Genomic DNA, 20974 nt, shown 5'->3' on the forward strand with positions numbered 1-20974 from the left:
TTTGAAATTAACTTTTATTTCATTTCTGTAAAATACTTCAAATTCCTTTCTTGTTGGATGGCATTCATCCAGATTTTATGTATATATCCTGAATTGTATTATTGTTATTTTAGATACATTATCATGTTTGCCATATTGCATGACACATCAGGAAACTGTGACAAGATAAGGCTATTGTTTGATTAATTAGAGTCCAGAGGTCATAATTGCTTCCTTTGGATTAATCAAGGTAATTTCTTCTGTTATAACAGAAATAGTCTTTTTACAGACTATTTTTAATGCATAAATAGTAATCTTACACGTAAAAGTTTATATCTGATTGTAAATAACAGAACCCTACTTTGAAGTAACTCCAGTTACTTCTCAATTACTAAAGGATAATAACCAAATCAAACACAGGAATGTGTCTGGGCTCCAGATCAATCTAGAACAAGAGTTTTGCTGTGCTAATTTCTAATTCATAATTCTCCTTCTCTGAGGACCAGCCTCCTCTACTCCTGAGTCACTGTGTGCAACATGCAAGCTTAAAGCTCTTTGATTTTATGTGGCATAGTTCAGACATCCAAGTAGAGACTGATTGTTCTTTCAGTTCCAGTATTTTAATTTCTAGGCAAAAGACTGAATCAGTTTCATCAGCTATCCATTCTTAGAAGAATCAACTCTGGTCATGGAATGGGATCCCTGGAGGAGGCTGAGATTTTTTTTTTTTAATTTTTTTTAACATTTTCTTATTTTATTATATTTTGTTTGTTTGTTTGTTTTTTTTACATGGGCTGGGGCCAGGAATCGAACCGGGGTCCTCCGGCATGGCAGGCAAGCACTCTTGCCCGCTGAGCCACCGCGGCCCGCCAAGGCTGAGATTTTTGACCCAACCTATCAACTTTAGACAGGGGCCCTGGACATGTTGGATGAAATGCTACCTTGAATCAACAGGCATGATCTACAGGATTAGGAAAGGACAGTGTCTAGAAAAGTGGTGTGTGGTATGAGAGACCATAAGCAAAATGTGATGAGATAACTTATTGATTCAGTCACTTAAAAAATAATCACTGGGCCACGGTGGCTCAGCAAGCAAGAACGCTCACCTGCCATGCCAGAGGACCCAGGTTTGATTCCCCGTGCCTGCCCCTGTAAAAAAAAAAAAGTAATAATTAAAAAAATAATAATAATCACTTAATTTGCTTAGAAGAAAACTATACCCATGACTATCATTTGGGTTTATTGAAATAATTTTTTTTAATGTTGTTATTTTGGTGACATGCAGACACACTGTTGTTAATTTTAGTTACCTACTGGGGGACTTTAATGGAAAATTAGATGAGCAGGGTGACATATTTTAAACATATTTTTAAAATCACTGATCGATTAAGGGGGAAAGTTTAAGACTTACAATTCTTGACAATTGTGGAAGAATCTTGGGTTGCTGAGATTTTATATTTGCTTTCCTTCACTGCAGAGATCAGAAAGTTGAAACTTAACTTCCCCGACTCTCTTGAAGCCATGGTGACCCAGTTACACAATTCTGGTGAACAGGATATAAGTGGAAGTCTACTTGTGCTGTCCTTTCTTTCTCCTTCTTCTTGCCTGGAGACTTGAGATGCTTGAAATACATCACCTATACCTAAGGATGGCAGAACAAGAAATGAGGAGAAAATGAGAAGCATGGACTGTCTGTGCTGAATTTCCTGTTGTGTGAGACAAACTCCATAACTTATTGAAGCCTCTCTGGAGCAGGGGTGGAGTTTGCTGGAACCTGCAACTGAACACAACCCAATGGCTGTAACTACCATACCATCAAGCCAGTGACAAATATCTATAAATCTGTTTTTTGGTACCTAAAGTTTGTCAATTTTCACTGCAAATCTTTTTTTTTCCTTTTGGGAGGCATGGCAGGCTGAATAATGTCCCCTTTCACAGATAGCCATGTCCTAATCCCCAGTTACTGGATATGCTACTTTACAGGTTAAGAGGGACTTTGCACAGGTGATTTAATTAAGGATCTTGAGATGGGAAGATAATGTGAGATTATCTAAATGGACCCAATGTAATCACAAAAGCACAGTTATAAGGGAGAGTTGAGGTTGGTGTCATAGAAGATGCTACACTGTTGACTTTGAAGATGAGGTACAGGGGCCCTGAACCAAGGAATGCAGGTGGCCTCTAAAAATTGGAAAAAAGACAAGGAAATGGATTGTCCCAGGGAGGGTCATAAAGGAATGTCATCCTGTGAACCCATTTTAAGCTTTTGACTTCCAGAATGGTAAGATGATAAACTTGTGCTGTTATGCCACTTAGTTTGTAGTAATTTGTTACAGCAGCAATAGGTATCTTATGCAAGGGGCTTACTTAGCAATAGTGTCACCAGAAGTGGCTTCTTTCAAGAATTCCCAAAGAATTACTCAGCCTCCAGGCATCCTTCAAACCTACCCAAGACACTACAGGGGCAGCATGAGACTGAGTACTTTCAGTAGATTGCAATTTTTCCCTCTGATTGAAGTATGAAAATGCAGATGTGAAAGCAAATCTGATTTTTTAAAAACTATAATTGGCTTTTTGAGCTCAGTTTCTCAAAGGTTTTTGTGACTAGGTTGTATCCACTGGATGGAACTTTCCCTCATATGACATTAATAGAGAATTCTCTGAATGCATGATTAATTTTTGTGTATCAGATGTTACTTCATTATCAGATTTACAGAACATAGCAATATAATTATAAAGCAGCTATTTTCAGCACACCCTGCCAGGTTATTTCTCTGCCAAAATCATTATGCCCTGGGAAATAACCACGTAGTACTATCAAAAACAAGTTGAGTCTCATGAGCAGTTGATTTAGATAATTGCATCTTTACTATTGACAGTTCCCTTAGGACTTTGGGGTCTTGAGATCAGCCCCGTTCTGGGACTGAGCCAGTTTAATTAAACTGTGCTCCTTTATTTCTTAGCTCCTTGTGGCTCATTTTTCTTAACAGTCATAGCTATTGTGGAACTCTAGCTACTTGGATAATCTGAGGCTTACTCCTATCTGTTATTTCAAGGACTCTCTTGTCAGGTTATAAATCCAACAGTTTATTTAGCTGAATATGCATAAAATGTAACTGTTTCCAAAAAGAAAAAGAAAAGAAGACCGTTTGAAATTTCAGTTTGTATGTTCTAGAAAATGCCTGCCTGCAGACATTCACAAATTGACTTCATATTTGTGGCAACAATAATATGTAATGGATTTAATGTCCTAAATAAAGTTTAACTTTAGCTCTACCTAGGATTTCTTCATTCTGAAATCCCATTGCCTTGTGATTGATTGGTTGATATGATTGATACATTTCTAGAAGATTCATAATTTATCATCCCCTTTCCAAAAGGATTCTTTTACCTGGCTATAATTGGGCTTTATTTTATTTATAAAATGAAATAAATTTGTTTGTTAATATCTGTTTGTTTATTTTCTCTGAGAAACAGTAATGTGTCGTTAATTATATCTCTTGTAAGTTGTCATTATTGATTTTCAGAGTGAAAACTTAGTCTCAGAAACACAGGTTCTCTCTCTATCATGAGTTAAAAAAAAAAGAGAGAGCCTCTTTGTTTATCTGGGAACCTAATAAATATTCATTGAGTGCCTTTTTTTTGTGCAAGGCCCAGAAGAAGGCATTTCAAGAATATAAAATTATCCAAGAGATGCTTGACTTTCAAGCAGTGCACCAAGGTAGGTTAGGCTTGTTGGCTCTCGTTCTCAAGTTCAAAGTTCCTGAGCTCTTCTCAGTGCCACCCTGCTCCTCGTAGAGTTTCGGAGATGAGATTTGAGAGCAGAGGGCCTGAAGGAAAGGTGATTAGTTACAAGACAATTGCCTTAGTGCTATTGCCTTAGTCATGAGGTGATTACTGGGACAACTACAACAATAGGAACACAAAGAGAAAGAAGGTTACAAGACATTTAAAAAGAAAGTGCACAAAAAGATCAAATGGAAAGAGAAGGAAAAGCTATAACATTTCATAGTTGCATATCATGTATGGCCTTTGGGAGAATGGTTTCAGAGGAGTGATGGGGAAAAGAGTCCAGCTGCCAGGAGTTAGGAGTGAAAGGTAAGTGGAAAACAGGAAGCAGAGCCAGTAAGTCCCACCTCCTCCACTTTGGAGGGAAAGAAAGAAAAAAAAAAAAAAAGATGATAGCAGGCAAGGATGATGCTGTTGTTTCTTATTTTATTTCTTGGTGTGTGTCTGTTTGGGGTGAGAGTAGTCAAGAGTACATTTGTGGACAAAAGGAAAGGAACAAGTAGACAAGAAAATTGTAAAATAAATATGACTGTGAGGGGTGATAATCAATACCCCTTACAATGATAAGGCACATTTTCTATTTTCCACCACAGGTTGCCCAGCTGAGAATAGAAATGGAGTGGAGTGGAAAGGAAGCAACTTTACCTTTACCTTGAATGAGAGATTAACATTTTAAAAATAAATTGTACTAGAGTTCAGAAGGCCTAGAAATGGAATGTTTGGTTATATCTGAAATTGCCCTAGAAAAAAATGGGATCCATTGGTGGTAAAGAGGGCACAGAGCATGAGAAAGAGATTCAACAAAAGTTAAAGACAATGATGAGAGAGAAATAAAGCTAGTTAGGGGTTTCCTCTATCGTGGATGCTGTATTTACCACCCACAGTCTCCCCCTCCCCTTAACTGTGTCAGGACTGAAGCCCCATTTCTGCCTGTCCTGGAAATGTTGGTGGCTGAGTGCTCTTAGCTGAGTCTCTCTCAGGGTTGCCTGCAGCTGAAGGGAGCCACCTTACCTGAGGTCATGCCGCCTTCCTGAGGGCAGCATGGGTACAGTGACTAGTCCATGTCGGACACTGCAAAGGACCTTCCAATTCCAAAACTCCCCACAGGAGTGAATGAGGCCTTCACCGTGACCACCACTCAGCTTCCTCTACCTCAGAGTGTCTCAAAATTGGCACCATTGACATCTTAAATTAGATAGTTTTTTTGTTGTGCATGTTAAGCTATTTAGCAACATCCTTGGCCTCTACTCCTTAGAAGTGAGTAAGACACCCCTTCCAAGTTGTAATAATCAAAAATGTCTCCAGATATTGCCAAATATCCCCTGGGGAGAAAAATCTTGCCCAGTTGAGAACCATGCCCCAACCCTTCCCCTTAATCCTCTACAACTGTTGATTCTGAGAGCACTCCCCAACAAAATACTTGCGTGCAAATCGGTGGACCTGTGACACACCCCAATGAGTTTGTCCATTCAATGTACCATTTACACATTTATTTATTGGTAAATTATACCTGTACTACTGTAATTATATGATGTACATTATAGAACATAAGCTAAAAATAATTTTAGGATGAGATAAAAAAATTGAATATAATTGATAGCTCCAGCATTTGATTCTGCTCCCCAAAGAATGTTCTGGCACCTCCTGGGGAGTCCAAACCCTACATCCAAGATTGGTGCCCCAGGAGGTGGGAAGGAATAGCAGAAAGAATGTAGACAGAGGGTGTAGACTAAGTAACACTCTGAGTCAAGTTAAAGAGAGATAATAGTTAAAAAAAGACTTGGGGGTGATATTGTTACGGGTGGTGTTTTGATTTGCTAAAGCTGCTGAAATGCAATATACCAGAAATGGGTTGGCTTTTATAATAGGGATTTATTAGCTTACAGATTAAACAGTTTTTAGTCTGCAAAAAATGTCTGATTCTAGGCATCATTAGGATGACACCTGGACTGTGAAGACAGGCTGCTGGCATCTGGTCTCCTCTGTCACATGGCAAAGCACATGACAATGTCTGCTGGTCCTTCTCTCCTGGGTCTCATGGCTTCCAGCTTCTGACTTCAGGGGCTTCCTCTCTCAGCTCCGGGTGTCTCCTTTTCTCTCAGCTTCTCTGGGGCTTCTCTAAGCTCTGTGGGTTTTTCCGAGGGCTTCTCTTGATTTCCTCTCTTAGTTTCTTTATGAGTTTTATCCTCTTATAAAGAACTCCAATAAAAGATTTAGGACCCACCTTGAGTGAGGTGGGTCACATCTCAATTGAAATAACCTGATTAAAAGATCCACCTACAATAGATCTGCACTCACAGGAATGGATTAAAAGAACATGGTCTTTTCTGGGGTACAAAACAGCTTCAAACTAACATAAGTGGCAACATAGGGATATATACATATCCATATGGCTTTGATAGAGAGTATTTGTAGCTAAGCAAAGAAGTAGGGCAAGCATGTTAACAATGCTCACAAATTCTCCATTAAAATTCCTGTGAAAAGACACCAGTAAAAGCAATGAAATGTAAAGAGAATATAGGACCATAAGTCAAAGTTCAGATAGAGTTTCTTTTAATTGTTTTAATATTGGGAATGGATCAGAAGGTAAGTTCTCGAACTTCACCACACATTTGGCTTACATATAAACTGAAATTTTGCCATCACAAGCTTTTATCAACGTAGCAACTTATTTGAAATTAGGAGAAATTATTAGAAATTCAAACAAATTGACAGACAATTGTCTCTCATTCCATCATCAGTCTATTTTACAAGTGGTAAAAACGAATGCTCTAGGGCCCTGGTGGCTCAGTGAGAGTTCTTGCTTGCCATGCCAGAGGACCCAGGTTCGATTCTCAGTGTCTGCCCATGAAAAAATAAAAAAATAAAAAAACTAATGATCTAGAGTTTTGAATAATGCAATTCATAATGTTGAAAATATGTTTGTATTTACATTTAAAGTCCAAGCTTCTAACTCACTTAGAAGATTCCTAGTGCTTTCTGAGAAAGTCCCAGAAGTGCTCAGGACCAGATTTCTCAAAGATAGCAGGTTGCCTGCCTCTGTGTACTCTATCACAGTATATGGCCAACTTTTCCCTCAGTTGATTTGGAAAGTATATGTTACATCAAAACATAAACAAAACTTAAACCTGATTAGAACATTTTTTTATAGTCAACAAAACCAAACCAAAATCGACACACTTACCTATCTAAAACAAAACAACCATCAAACACTGTGTATTACTTTCAAATTCTAAGCAAAATTAAAGGCCAACTAAAAAACTGGAAAATATTTCATATTTAAAGAACTCTTGAAAATCAACCTTATGCTCCTAAAATATAAAACTTAGATAAAATAAATAAATTTCTCAAAAAATATAATTTACCAAAACTGACTCAAAAAGCCATCCAACTTGTATCATAACTATCAAACAAGTTGAATCAATTTTTTTAGACCTACCCACAAAGACCAAATCAGCTTAACAAGTAAGCTCTATCAACTTTAAAAAACAGATCACCCCAATCTTATAAAAAACCCTTTAAGAAATAAGTAAAGAGGGAAAAAATGTTCTCTAACTCAATTAGTAAGAAATTACCAAGGATGTATGAGCCAAACTACAGAAATAATGCAAAGGACAAATGAACATTTTAAAAAAAGTATTCAACTGAACTAGTAAGCTAAAAAGGTTGAGGTCATGGCAATATGAAGTGGTTTAAAAAAACTTATACACAAATGTTCACAATAGCATTATTCATAGTTACCATAAAGTGAAAAAAAGCTCAAATATCTATCAACAAATGAATGGATAAATAAAATGTGGTATATTCATTCAATGGAATATCATTCAGCAGTAAAAATGAATGGAGTGATGATATATGCTTCAAAATGGATAAATCATTCAAACTTTGTGCTAAGTGAAAGAAATCGGTCTCAAAGGACCACATAGTGTATGATTCCATTCATATGAAATTTCCAGACAAAAAGACAAAAAGTAAGTTAGTGGCTGCCGAGGACTGGAAAGTTGGGGTTGAGCAGTGCAGGATGGGGAATGACTTCTAATGGATATACAGTTTCTTTTTGGGGTGATAAAAGTTTCTAAAATTAGATAGCGATGGTTGCACAACTCTGTGGATATAGTATAAAATGTTGAATTGTACACGTTAAGTGGGTGAATGTTATGGTATGTGTGGTAAACTGAATAATGCACACATACAAGCCCCCCCATCCTAAGAATGTCCACATTGCAATCTCTAGTGAATATCACCATATATGGCAAAAGTGATTTTTCAAATATGTGGATATTTTTCTGGATTATTTCTGTGAGCCCTAAATATAATCACGTGTGCTTATCAAAGGGAGTCCAGAGATTAGGCAGGAGAGAAGGTGATGTGAAAGTGGAAGCACAAAGAGATTTAAAGATGCTATGCTGCTGACTTTGAAGATGGAGGAAGGGGCCATGAGCTAAGGAATGTAGCTCTAGAAGCTGGAAAATGCAAGGAAAGAAATTCTTTCCTATAATCTCTGGAGGGAGCACAACCTGGTTAGCACCTTCTTTGGACTTCTGCTTTCGTTTGGACCATTTTGGGCTTCTGAACTTCAGTCCTGTCAGGTAATACACTTACGTTGCTTTAAAAAAAAAAAACCAACAAGCAAAAAGATTAAAACCTATAATTAAATGCTATCTTTGCTTCTCAAATTTGCAGTGTTTTTTTTTGGGGGGGGGGAGGGCGGTGGGTAGTGAGTTGAAGACTGGTATGGGAACAAATTGTTAGAACTTTTATAGAGAACAACCAGAGAAATTTGATAAGATATATCAATAGTCTTTTCAAAATGTATGTTTTTAATGTAGTGATTCAACTCATAGAAATGTATTTCCAGCAAATAACCAGAAGTGCGGACAATAAGGATGTTTATTACCATATGACTGAAAAGAGGAAAGTTGATTAAAAATTATAATATCCACATATGGGAGAATGATTAAATATACTCTTACACATCCATTCAAAAGAATGGCTTGCACCATATAAATGAACCCATCTTCAGAGTATTTAGTGACATAGGATAAGGTAACGATACAATAGTAAACACATCAGAATACGAAACTGGAGATGGAACATGGCCCCAACTTTGTATGAAACACACTGAAGAGAATGACATTAAAGACGTCAAAACATTTCTAGAAGCTATTGCTAAGAATATATAGGATATTTATATTTTCATTCTTCTGTGTTTCTCCAAGTTTTCTGCAAGTATGTATTACTCTTATAATCAAAGAAAAACAATATTATTTTTAAAGTATCAGATGAATTTATCTATGATGGGGAGGGTTCCAATTATAGTAGGGAAGAAGTAGATCTAATTGAAAAATTTGGAGTAATCACTTCAAAAATATTGCAGGGGAATTAACATGAATAAGAAATCGTGAAATATTTGGAGTTCTATAGATATAGTTTTAATCTTGATTTTGCTACCTATTAGATATGTCATTTTTGCAGTTTCGTCTATGAGGTTAAAACCCCTTCCTGGGAGGATTCTTGCCTAAAATAGATGAGCTTATACACTTACTATATAATATAAATATTAGATATTGGATATCTAATATCTAATATAAGTAGGTTTTTCATGAAAGTAAGATTCTGTTCCCTTAATAATAGCTGAACCTTATTTTTTGATAATGAGTTTTGGATTTTGGGCTAAGATCAGGTTGACACTCCCAGCATTTCCACTATGACCAATGAGTACCTGGTCCTAGGGGTATGTTGACGTTTGGGACAGCTGAATACAAAATACCTCTTCTTCAAGAATAATTAATTAAAGGGAAGAAATAGTTCATTGAAAGAGCACTGAAAAAAGGTTGACTGAATTGATAATTATTTGACCTAGCTAATTCATCATTTTATTTCATGTCAAACCAATTGTACACAGAGACAATTAAAATTAGTTGATTTATTAACTAGATGATACAATAAATATCCATTTTTTTTCCTGTCTTAGGAATTTAAAAAAGGGACTAAGCATTCCATAATGCTGTACGAGGCAAAATAGGAAAATATCTTTCTTTGAACTGTTTCATAAGCTGTTTCTTATTTGTTCTTACTTTATTTAAGATTAGTAATAGTTTCACAGAAGCATTAAGAGAATCAATAAATAGTGATATGTAATCAATATTTGCTGTTGATAATTTCTTTAATGATTTGACGGAGTTGATTACAAAGAACTGACGGTTCCATGTTTACAAAATATCTAGCTTGTTTAAATATACACAAAAGAGTCCTATACACTTGTACATAAATAAACTAGATTAAGATAACTGTTTGTACATTGAGTTTGCACAGGCTTATATTTTCATATTTTCAAGCAAACACTCTTTGTCATGAAACTTTGAATTAAGCAAGAAAATATCTCAGTGTGAGGAGAATTAACTTTGTGTTTTCAGACATTACGCTCTATTTCATGTATCACAAAGCTGAAGACTTGAGCATTGGTGCTTGCGTGCCTGTTCTTTTCAGCTGAATGGAATGGAAAATTACACAAAACCGAACAAAGAAACTCCCTTGACCTTATCAATTGCTTGGAAATAGAAGTGTTTATTCAAGCATTTACATGGTGGCCCTGTTTTTCAGAGGTGTAAGATAAGCACTGCAAGGCATGTGTTTTCTTTACTTTGTCTTTGCTAAGCTTCTCCATCTACCACAATGTAGAAGGCTTGAAGGAAACATCCTCTGCATCTGTCATATCTCACCTGGACTTCTGCAACAGGCAGACTTTCTGGCTTCCACTATTGGGTTTCATGATTCATTCTCCACAGAGCACCAGAACCATCTTTTAAAAATGTATTTCAGTTCCCTCCATTGTCTGGCATTTTGCTGAGAATAAAACCTTAACCTCTTACCATGGCCTACAAGACCCTACAAGATCTGCTCTTATCAAAATTCATCCTCTGCTGCTCCCACCTTTTCACTCTTGCTTAAATACTCCCCTTCCATTCCTGCCTTAGGGCCTTGCCTCTGTCTGCTCTTCCTGACAGGCCTGGCCTCTAAACCTCACTGCTGACTTCTTTTTGTATTCAGGTCTCAGCTCAAATATCTTGTCTTCAGAGAGATCATCTAACCTAATGCAAAGTGGAAATGTTGCTTCCTAGATACATTCTACTTTTTTTCCATACCTCTCATCACTAGCTGACATTATTTTATTCACTTACTTATTTTCTTAGTTAATATCTTTCTACTTCCCACTAAAATATAATCTCCATAAGAGTATCACACCAATTGTATTTACTGCTGTGTTCTTAATCTAGGACAGTGACTAGCACATAATACTCAATCTATATATATTTATTACATGAAAAAATACATTTAACCTGTGTAATTCATCAATCAGTGTTTTTAAAATTAAAAAAATTTTCATACGACAGAAACTGGCCAATTTAAGCAAAAAAATTATTTATTATTATTTTTTTTAGCTCTCGTGAGTTATCAAGTGGCTCACATGATAGCCAGGATGGCTTAGAAAACAGGTAAGAATAAAGGCTAGAATGCCAGAACCACAACTAGCCACACAAAATGACACCAAGTAACAGTCTGGCCAGGCTGGTGTTGCCTCCAGCCCTGCTAGACATGGCTGCTGGATAAATACTGATGCCAGCACCATCACTGCTACTGTATACTGAGCTCTCACTGTCCCTGCTTCTTTACTTCCTTTCCTCTATGCTTAGATTTCCTTTCAGCAACAATTCTGGCCATGTGTCCATGCTCCTAGTTGAGAGTAAGTTATGAAAAAACAGTTTCTGGTCTTTGGGGCTTTTGTACGAAGTAGGTGGGTCCTTTCACCATGAAATCATAAAATGTGAGCTGACTATGCCCATGGCAGGTATTTCCATTTATTCAACAATCATGTATTGAATATCTTTTATGATAAATATTTGCTGTCATTGAATGGTTATAGATACCTGACCACCGTCTCAAGATTGACCATAACTAGCTCCTTAAAATATAAACAGCTGTCAGTGCAATAGTGGCTCGTGGTAGAATTCTCGCCTGCCTTGCCGGAGATGCAGGTTCGATTCCTAGTGCCTGCCCATGCAAAAAAAAAAAAAAAAGGGAAAAAGAATACATATATATAAACAGCCCTACAAAGTCATAATGATCTCAGGCATTTATAGGTAGCTTTGAAAGGCTGTTGAAAAGACAGACTTCCACTCCAAGGCCAAGAGTTCATAGTCATTTTGTTTTCCTTTGTGAATACCTAAAGTACCTAGTCTCAGTGTAGGCTGAAGATCTGGAATCTAGACCAGATCTAAAGTTGCACTCCCTCATTGAGTGCCCACAGGCAGGTCTCTAAGCCTCAGTTACTTTATCTTTAAAATAAGAAGAATAATAAAATTATAACGAGTGCCTTCTATTACTGCCTCGCCATGTTTTTCCAAGGATTGTATAGGACAATGCATAAAAATTTGCCTCAAAGAATAAAAGTCATGTCAAGTACTTGTAAAGTGTCAATATTGTTGTTATGTAAGTAATTAGACTCTATTGCAATTGGATACCATATCTAACTCAGTCACAAGAACTAGCATTTACTTAGCTCTTTGTAGGCTAGAGCTCTTACTATGTGCTCAAAACATGCACGATCTCTCATTCTCCATTCTCCTATTCTACCATCTACTAACTTGCTTAAAAACAAGTATCTGTCCAACTGCTGGATACCCTCAAGAGCCACTGCCTTTCCTCTGGCCTTATGTTTCATAAGAAGAGATTCTGTCTAAAGTAGTACTCCTGGTTTCTCTCCATAGGGGAAGGGGGGCTTATCTGATTAGTGGTTTGGGAAAATAATAAAGTGACCTTTAGACTGAGTATGAATAAGGCATTTTTTCCCTAAATATCCAAGTGGCCTGTTTGTCCTATTACTTGACAATACTTTTGTAGGGAAATAAACTCTCATTATGATGTATATAATCTACATGAGTATTTTAGGAACGATAAAATTTTAGTTCTTGAAGATTTGATCAGTTTATGCTATGGCTGGTATATAACACATGGAGTATTTTATGTATATTAATTCTAGGTAAATTTGACCTTCCAGTATTTCAGCAGCTCTATCTTTATTCATAATCAAAGGTATAGACTTTTCAGTTGGGAATGCATTAAAATATGTATTCATTTTCATTTGCTGGCATGGGAAATGTGGTATATAAAAATGCACACAAGTCTTGGGGCTTGCAACACAAAAGAAGAAGAGTGGGCAGATTTTTTAAAGGCTCAGCCTAATAGGGAATAGCAAAAAAGGAAACACAAATGTCTCCCAGACGCCTTGCCTTTGTGTGCTATTTCCCAGCAGATAAAAAGGCAAAGAGAAGCTCCAGCTTTTTTTCTCCCCTGGAATTTGAAAGAACAAAAGAAAAGTAAACACTCCTTCGCTTCCAAGAATGACATTTAGACAAGAATAGCCTATCTTTTCTTTTCATTTCTTTTTCTTCCTTTAGTATTAAACAAAAGAGATTCATGTTAAGGTGGAAATCCTTGTATTTTACTATGCTTTTAGCTAACCGCTCTGCTTTTTAAAAAATTATATGCTTACAAGGATCGATAGTATTATACCATAAATAAATGAAGCAAGTTGCATGTGAGATTATTTTGTCCTCCCCCTTCAAAGTTTCTAATGCAATAAAATTCAATTGTTAATCTTGGGAAACTTTTGATTCTTTTATGGTATAATCTGAGACTGAAGATCTCCAAGTGTTTTCAAATGTTATATTATTCTGAGTATTTTGGGGGGTACTCTTAGTTAATGCTGATTTTAAATGATGTCCTTAAATGATCTAATTCCTTCTCTCAAAGAGATGTGATATGTCCACTAGGAATCCAAAGTGTAGTAACAATATTATCATGCCAAGCTTCTATTATCGTGCCAAACTCCTAACCTAGGTAATAGTGCCAGGTTTCTGGAGCTATCAAGAGGTGATATGAGACATTCCAATAGATGGCTAAAATTGTGCTGTAGTGCTCAGTCTCATTCCACACTGAAGCAGGGGTTTCCGTTACCACTATTCCAAATACCAGGGTGTATGTGGGAACTAAGTTTTGGTTCAATCCATAAAACACCACTACCAAACTAATGTCTGGCTACTGCCCTCCAGTCTCCTCATCCTCTAAATCCCAGGACTTCTGTGGAAAATTCAAACTACCTGTTTGAACTACAGGCTCCCCTCTCCGAAATCCTTTATTTGTGTTTCTTCCAGTGAGGGTCAGACACTTAGATGAATCATCTGAAGGGGGAAGAATCTGTTTCTTTGACAGTTTTGCCAATTAAATCCCCAAGAACTTTTGACTTAAACCACAGAGGCTAAATAGGAGCTCTTGGCCCCCGTGTCCTTACATTATATTCTTATGGGTTTTCTTCTAATCTTCTAATTTTCCTTTTTACTAGGGTTCTTTTCCCTGTTTCTTTTATTTCCCAGTCTCTCAACCTTGGCTTCCTGATTTTAGCACTATATACTAAGGGTCACAAACCGAAATGCTTTACAGGGACCTATCGGAAGGAAACAGGAATAAGGAAACAACTTGCATATGAGAAAAATAATGTGGCTTTTGGTTTATCTTTGGTTTTTCCATCTTTGCTACAGTAAAGAATACTTGATACTTATTTCATAAGGAAACAAAACGCAATGCACAGTCTTAAAGCGGAACCCAATATTCAGTGTGAGGGAGATACTAAGAGGTGGCTGGGTCTGGGGTGAAGCAGAAATCAACTGCTTCTCGGCACCAGCCAATGACTGCCAAGAGGTAGTATGACTATTAGCAAAAGTTTTCCATTCCTCGAAAGAATCTGGAAATGCAGATTTTTATTGAAAATCTCTAACATTTAAAACTTTGCTTGAACAAACACATCTGCATACCAGAAATAGCCTGCCAAAGAGGACACATCTCCATGTCAGATATGGTCAGTGGTTTGCCAGTTGGCAGCTACTTCACTACAGATTTCTAAAGGCAGTGATTTTCCAAACTGCATATCACCACCCATTATTGGATTGTGAAATCAATCTAAAGGGTGGCAAGCAACATTTAAAATGAAATAGAATTGCATACGAGAGAAAAGAATTAAACAATAAAGTGTATCACATATAATAAAGGTAAGTATTATGATACAAGAGTTTTGGTTCAGTCATGTGTTTGTGTGTGTAGTGGATCACAATAAAAAAAACTGTATTCCTGACTGTGCTCAAAGGTTTGAAGGTCTCTGCCCAGGTGACCTTTTCCACTTGCTTGCCTTCAATTGCCCTTTAAATGCCAATGATTGTGAAATGTACATCTGTAGGCTAGATTTTTTTTCTTGAACTCCAGACCCTTATTTTCAATTATCTGCTGAATATTACCACTTGGATGCTCCACAGGTCCCACAGATGTAGTATTATAGAATGATTGAAATAAAGAGAGATTTGAGTTTGAATCTTGGGATTTCACAGCCTACTTCCTCATCCTTAAAATTGGGATAACTGGACCCTCTGAATAGGGTTGTTGTAAGGATTCATCCTTAGAACAGTGCTTGGCACAATAACAAAGTAAACAAATATTACTTGCACATCATCCATGTTCCAGGCATTCATTGTTCTAGTTACTAGAGATTGATGAGAAAGTTCCTCCACAATAAGGTAGTGCTGTTTTTCAGCAGTTCAGGAAAGGAAGCTACAATCAACAAAACATCTCCTTAATCTTTTACTGGAAACACACAGGAATCATTTTTTGAATATATTTTATCAGAACCCTTTTCAGAAAATCTCTTGAAGTTGACTAATTTATGAACCTTACGGATGACTTCTCTTCCCTGCGGAGTGATCCCTTCCCTGTCTCCAGCTGACCACGAGGCAATTTTCACAGGGTCCCTAGTTGTACTTCCATATAAAAGAAACCTGTGGGCGGGCCGCGGTGGCTCAGCGGGCAAGAGTGCTTGCCTGCCATGCCGGAGGACCCCGGTTCGATTCCCGGCCCCAGCCCATGTAAAAAAACAAACAAACAAACAAAATATAATAAAACAAGAAAATGTTTAAAGATGTTTCCCTTTCTTCCTCCCTTCCTTCCTTCCATCCTTCCTTCCTTCTCTCTGTCTTTCCTTCCCTTCCTCTCTCTCAAAAAAAAAAAAAAAAAAAAAAAAAAAAAAAAAAGAAACCTGTGATTTTGTTATGTTAATGAACTTGGATGTGGTGGTTCCCAACCTCTGGTGAATGAGATGATATCCTTTCCCCTTGTGAAGTTTGCTTACAGTGAATACAAAACAGAAATATGCATAATACCATTTCAACTGGTGCCATGTTATTCTGAGTATTGCTACTATAATTATGATGATGATAATGATGAGGGTGATGAAATACAATAATGAGTCCATCATTATTTCACTTCCCTTCCCTCCTTACACTTAGTGCCTTCTCTTCCTGTGTCCCTAGCTCAATAAATGGCACCACTATTTACACCAGTGCCCAAGCACTGGTACCCAGAAAGCTGAAAGGCATCCGATTAAATCCTATAGATCCCATTGTCTGTATATTTCTGAAATCCATCCTCTCTCCATCCTCACTGCCAGAGTGTTAAGTCAGACTCTATCATCACTTGCAATCTCCTGCTTGGTCTTATTGCCTCTAGCTCCACCCTCTTTTAATACATCATTAATACTGAAACCATAGACTTCTTCTATAATACGATCCGTTCAGGTACCTTCATTTCAACCTTTTATTTATTGTCTGTAGTAGTCCAAGCTCTGAGCAGGATTTCCTAGGCCCTTCTAGATCTTTTAAAAATTTTTATTGATAAATCTTATCATACAAATATTCCATCCATGGTGTACAATCAATGACTTACAATATCATCACATAGTTGTATACTCATTGCCATGATCATTTTTTAGAACATTTGCATCACTCCAGAAAAAGATATAAAAAAAACTTATACATTTCATACCCCTTACCCCTTCTTTCCATTGACCACTAGTATTTCCATCTACCAATTTATTTTACCCTGTATCCCCCCTATTATTTTTAAATTTTTATCCTTATTTTTTCACTCATCTGTCCATACCCTGGATAAAAGGAGTATCAGACACAAGGTTTTCACAATCACACAATCACATTGTAAACGTTATATCTTTATATAATCATCTGCAGGAATCAAGGCTAGTATTTCAGATACTTCCCTCCAGCTGTTCCAATACACCAAAAACTAAAAAGGAATATCTATATAATGCATAAGAATAACCTCCAGAATAATCTCTTGAATTTGCTTGAAATCTCTCAGCCACTGACACGTTATTTTGTCTCATTTCTCTCCTCCCCTTTTTTGGTCAAGAAGGCATTAGACCCTTCTAGATCTTATCCCTGCTCATCTCTCTAGCGTCATCTGTTCTCCAATTCTGTCTTCCTATCAATCAGGTCTACTTGCAGTTTCTGAAAGTTTCAGCACTGTCATTTCTGGCCATTTACATAGGCCACTCTTCCTACTAGAGTCTTTCATTAGCCCTACTTTCCTCACTTCTCACATTTTTCTCCAAACTTCCCTGCTTTGGTTGGGTGTATATTGAAATTGTTTATTTACTTGACTCTCTCCCTTTGAAGAAAAGGAATATGTCTTTATTTATTGTTGTATTTCCTGTAACTAAAATACAATGCTTAGCAAATAGTAAACCCCTGTATTAGTTTCCCACAGCTGCTGAAACAAGTTATCACAAACATAGTGTCTTAGTTTTTCAGGTTGCTGTAACCAATATCACACAATGGGTTAACTTACACAGTAGGTATTTATTGGCTCACAGTTTTGAGGACAAGCCCAAAACTGAGATGTAAGCAAGGCAACACTTCCTCCCTTAAAGTCTGTAACATTCTGATACTGGCTGCTGGCCATCCTTTGTGTTCTTTGGTTTATATCTTTACCTTGCACCATATAGCAATGTCCTCTCCTTTCCCTTTCAGGTTCCACTGACTTTCGACTTCAGGCTTCTTTCCGTAGCTTCCTCTAACTCTGGCTTCCAGTTTCTTTCTCCTTATAAGGCCTCAACAAATCTGAATTAAGACTGGGCCTCATTCAGTTGGACCACACTTTAAAAACAACATCTTCAAGGATCTTAGTTTACAATGGGTTCACACCTACAGGAATTAAACTTAAGAACATGTCTAAATTGGAATACATAATTCAATCTACCACACATGGTGACTTAAAATACAAATTTATTATCTTATAGTTCTGTAGGTTAGAAGTTGAAAAAATTTTCATCAGGCTAAAACCAAAGCATTAGCTAACATCAGGGCATTAGCAGAGCTGAATTCTTTTCTGTAGGCTGAGGGAGGATCTATTTCCTTTCCTTTCCCAGCTACTAGAGCCTGCCAGCATTCCTTGGCTTGTGGCCCCCTTCCCTACCTCTTCAAAGATAGCAAAGTCAAGCTAAGTCTTTCTCACATTGTATCACTCTGATGTCCTCTCCTATTTCCCGCATCTACTTTTCAGTACCCTTGTTCTTATGTTGGGCCCACCCAGATAATCCAAAATAATCTCCCTATTTTTAGGTCAACTGATTAGCAACCTTAATTCTATTTGCAACTTTGATTTTCTTTTACCCTTTAGGGTAACATATTCATAGATTTCAGGGATTAAGACATGGAATTAAGATGGGAGGGCTTTAGTCAGGCCACCATAGCCCCAAATAATTTATTCATAAATGGACACATGAATAAGGTCACCTGTGGAAAATTAGAGCAGCTACTGTAGTGGATGACTTTGTTGCTTGCCCTAAATTAATTTCCTTCTCTGACTATGGCATATTCATATTCCAGGGGGGTCCTTCTTCCCTACACTGCACACTGTCTTGGTGAGTGTACAAGTTAAGGTAACCCTAGTTTTATAACATATGATGTTCCAATTTCAACTGCCTCTAAAAATTTATTTCTTATTTATATAGTGGCCCAATGACTATTTCTGATTTGACTACTCTTCTCCAAGTGGTTCAAAGGACTCAGAGATCCAGGTTCCTTCCATCTTGTGGCTCCCTCATCTGGACACCTAATTGCAAATATTCCCTGGGACTCCTCGTCAATCCGTACAGTTGGAAGCAGAAAAGAGCTCGAGCATACAGCTGAGGTTTTTGTAGGCCACACCAGGAAGCAACCAACATCACTTTTGCTCACATTATAAGCACTAAAAGTCAGTTCCATGACTATACCTAATGAGAAAAGAGATCGAAATGCGGTCCAGCCATTCTCAGGAAGAAGAGGAAAACAGGCTAGAAAATCATTTTCTGCCATGATAGGACTGTTAAACAAATGTGCCTAGCAATCCTCTGGCCAAGGAGTTTGTACACAACCTAAGTAGGCCATCAGAAAAATAACTTTCAAATTACTCTCAATTAATATTATTTTCAATTACATGTAACAGAAAACAAAATTCAGCAGCTAAATTGAGTAAAGGATTTTAGTTAACCCAGTAAGAAGTTTGGTGATAGCAGGCTAGGGCAGATATGCCAGATCACTGACTTTATCAGTGAGCCAAAGTTCCTTCTGTTTTCCTGCACTCCCATCTTTAGTGTGTGTTTGCAACTTTGACATGGGTTACAATTTCACAATTTTAGGTATTTACTTCCAGCTTCTCTAAAATACTGGAAACTAAAAGAGATAGCAATTTAATGATTCAACCTTCATATTCACTTGTTTAAGTCCTATTTTATATGTATAATTCCACCATCACCTTTGATCTTTCCATCCCTCTTTTTGGGGTTGTTTTGTCTATGGCAATTCTAAATTTTTTATATTGGAAGGATCTGTCACTAATATAGGGCAGGGAGATGGAACTATCTGATGTTCTGGAGAGGCTGTGCTAGGTTTCAGGACTTATCTGGACCAGGGACCCATCTGCAGGTTGCAGGTTTATGGCAAGTAACTCTAGTGCCTGGAACCCTTGTGGAATCTTATATACTGCCCTAGGTGTTCTTTAGGATTGACTGGAATGGTCCTGGTTGGGGGTTGACAGATTATGACAGGTGACAAAGTCTACCTGAAGTTTGAGTAAGAGCAACCTCCAGAGTAGCATCTTGACTCTATTTGAACTCTCTCTGTCACTGATACTTTATCAATTACACTTCTTTTCCTCCTTTTGGTCAGGATGGAATTGTTGATGCCATGGTGCCAGGTCTGCATTCATCCCTGGGAGTCCTCTCCCATGTCACCAGGGAGATTTTCACCCCTGGATGTCATGTCCCATGTAGGGGGAAGGGCAATGGTTTCACTTGCAGAGTTGGGCTTAGAGAGACAGAGGCCACATCTGAGCAACAACAGAGGTCCTCCAGAAGTAACTCTTATGCTTATAGATAGACTAAGCTTTTCGGCTACCTACATAAGCTTCACAAGAGTAAGCCTCATGATCAAGGGCATAGCTGATTGATTTGGGTATCCTTAAAGTTTGACACAGTATCAGCGGATTCTCTGATAGTAAGGTTTAATAGTTCCATAGTCTTTCTCCCCTCCTTCAGGGGAATTTACCAATACTTTTTGATTATCTGCTTAATATACTCTAGGATGTTTCCAGGTATTACAATAATCTGTACAGGGTTAAGGGACCTTTTCTTATTCTGTGCGTCCTTTGTTTCAGTTGTTCAAATGAGCTATACAGATAGGTTGAATTAGATTATGCACTACAGAAAATTTCAATTCCAGATTAAATAAACCTTTCTTCCATTGATCTCAAAGAGTATGTGTAGTTCTAAAATATAGATATTGTCTTCCTTACCCCTATTTTCTGAATTACTTTGACCCCAACATGTTCGGTTTCATTCTTATCTCTAAATATCAGGTTATGTATATAAAACAGCCTCTCAAAATTGAGAAATAATAACCATCACTCCAGACTTAATATGTCTGCTCTCAAAGCTTACAATCTAGGCCCCTGTTTTCTTATAAGCATTTTCTAAAGGTGACCATACCATTGTTTTTTGTTTCTGGCTTATTTTGTCTCACCAAACATCCCACGTGTTCATTCACATCATTGCATGCCTCACGACAGTGTTCCTTTTTGTAGGGGCAAACCTTTGTTCATAAGCATACACCATCATTCACCAATCTACTTTCCTGTCAGTGCATCCTTCAACCACCTGCATTCATTGGGCATCATGTAGTGAGCCCAAAGTCCACAGTCCATCAACATTCTCAATTTTAGATAATTTCATTGTTCCCAAGAGAAAGAAAACCAACAAACACACCCTCAC

The 20974-nt window shown here is 37.3% G+C and overlaps 1 long non-coding RNA gene across 2 annotated transcripts in view; it reads right to left on the reverse strand.

Annotated features, from left to right (window-relative positions):
* The window catches only part of LOC143690209 (uncharacterized), an 86592-nt gene that overhangs the window by 33427 nt on the left and 32191 nt on the right, over positions 1-20974 (reverse strand). For both annotated transcript variants that reach the window (XR_013179033.1, XR_013179034.1), the window contains exon 3: positions 1391-1621. This is a non-coding gene — a long non-coding RNA (uncharacterized LOC143690209). The remainder of the gene's footprint in view (positions 1-1390; positions 1622-20974) is intronic.

Source organism: Tamandua tetradactyla, chromosome 7, assembly GCF_023851605.1.
Source record: "Tamandua tetradactyla isolate mTamTet1 chromosome 7, mTamTet1.pri, whole genome shotgun sequence".
In the NCBI taxonomy this organism is placed as follows: domain Eukaryota; kingdom Metazoa; phylum Chordata; class Mammalia; order Pilosa; family Myrmecophagidae; genus Tamandua; species Tamandua tetradactyla.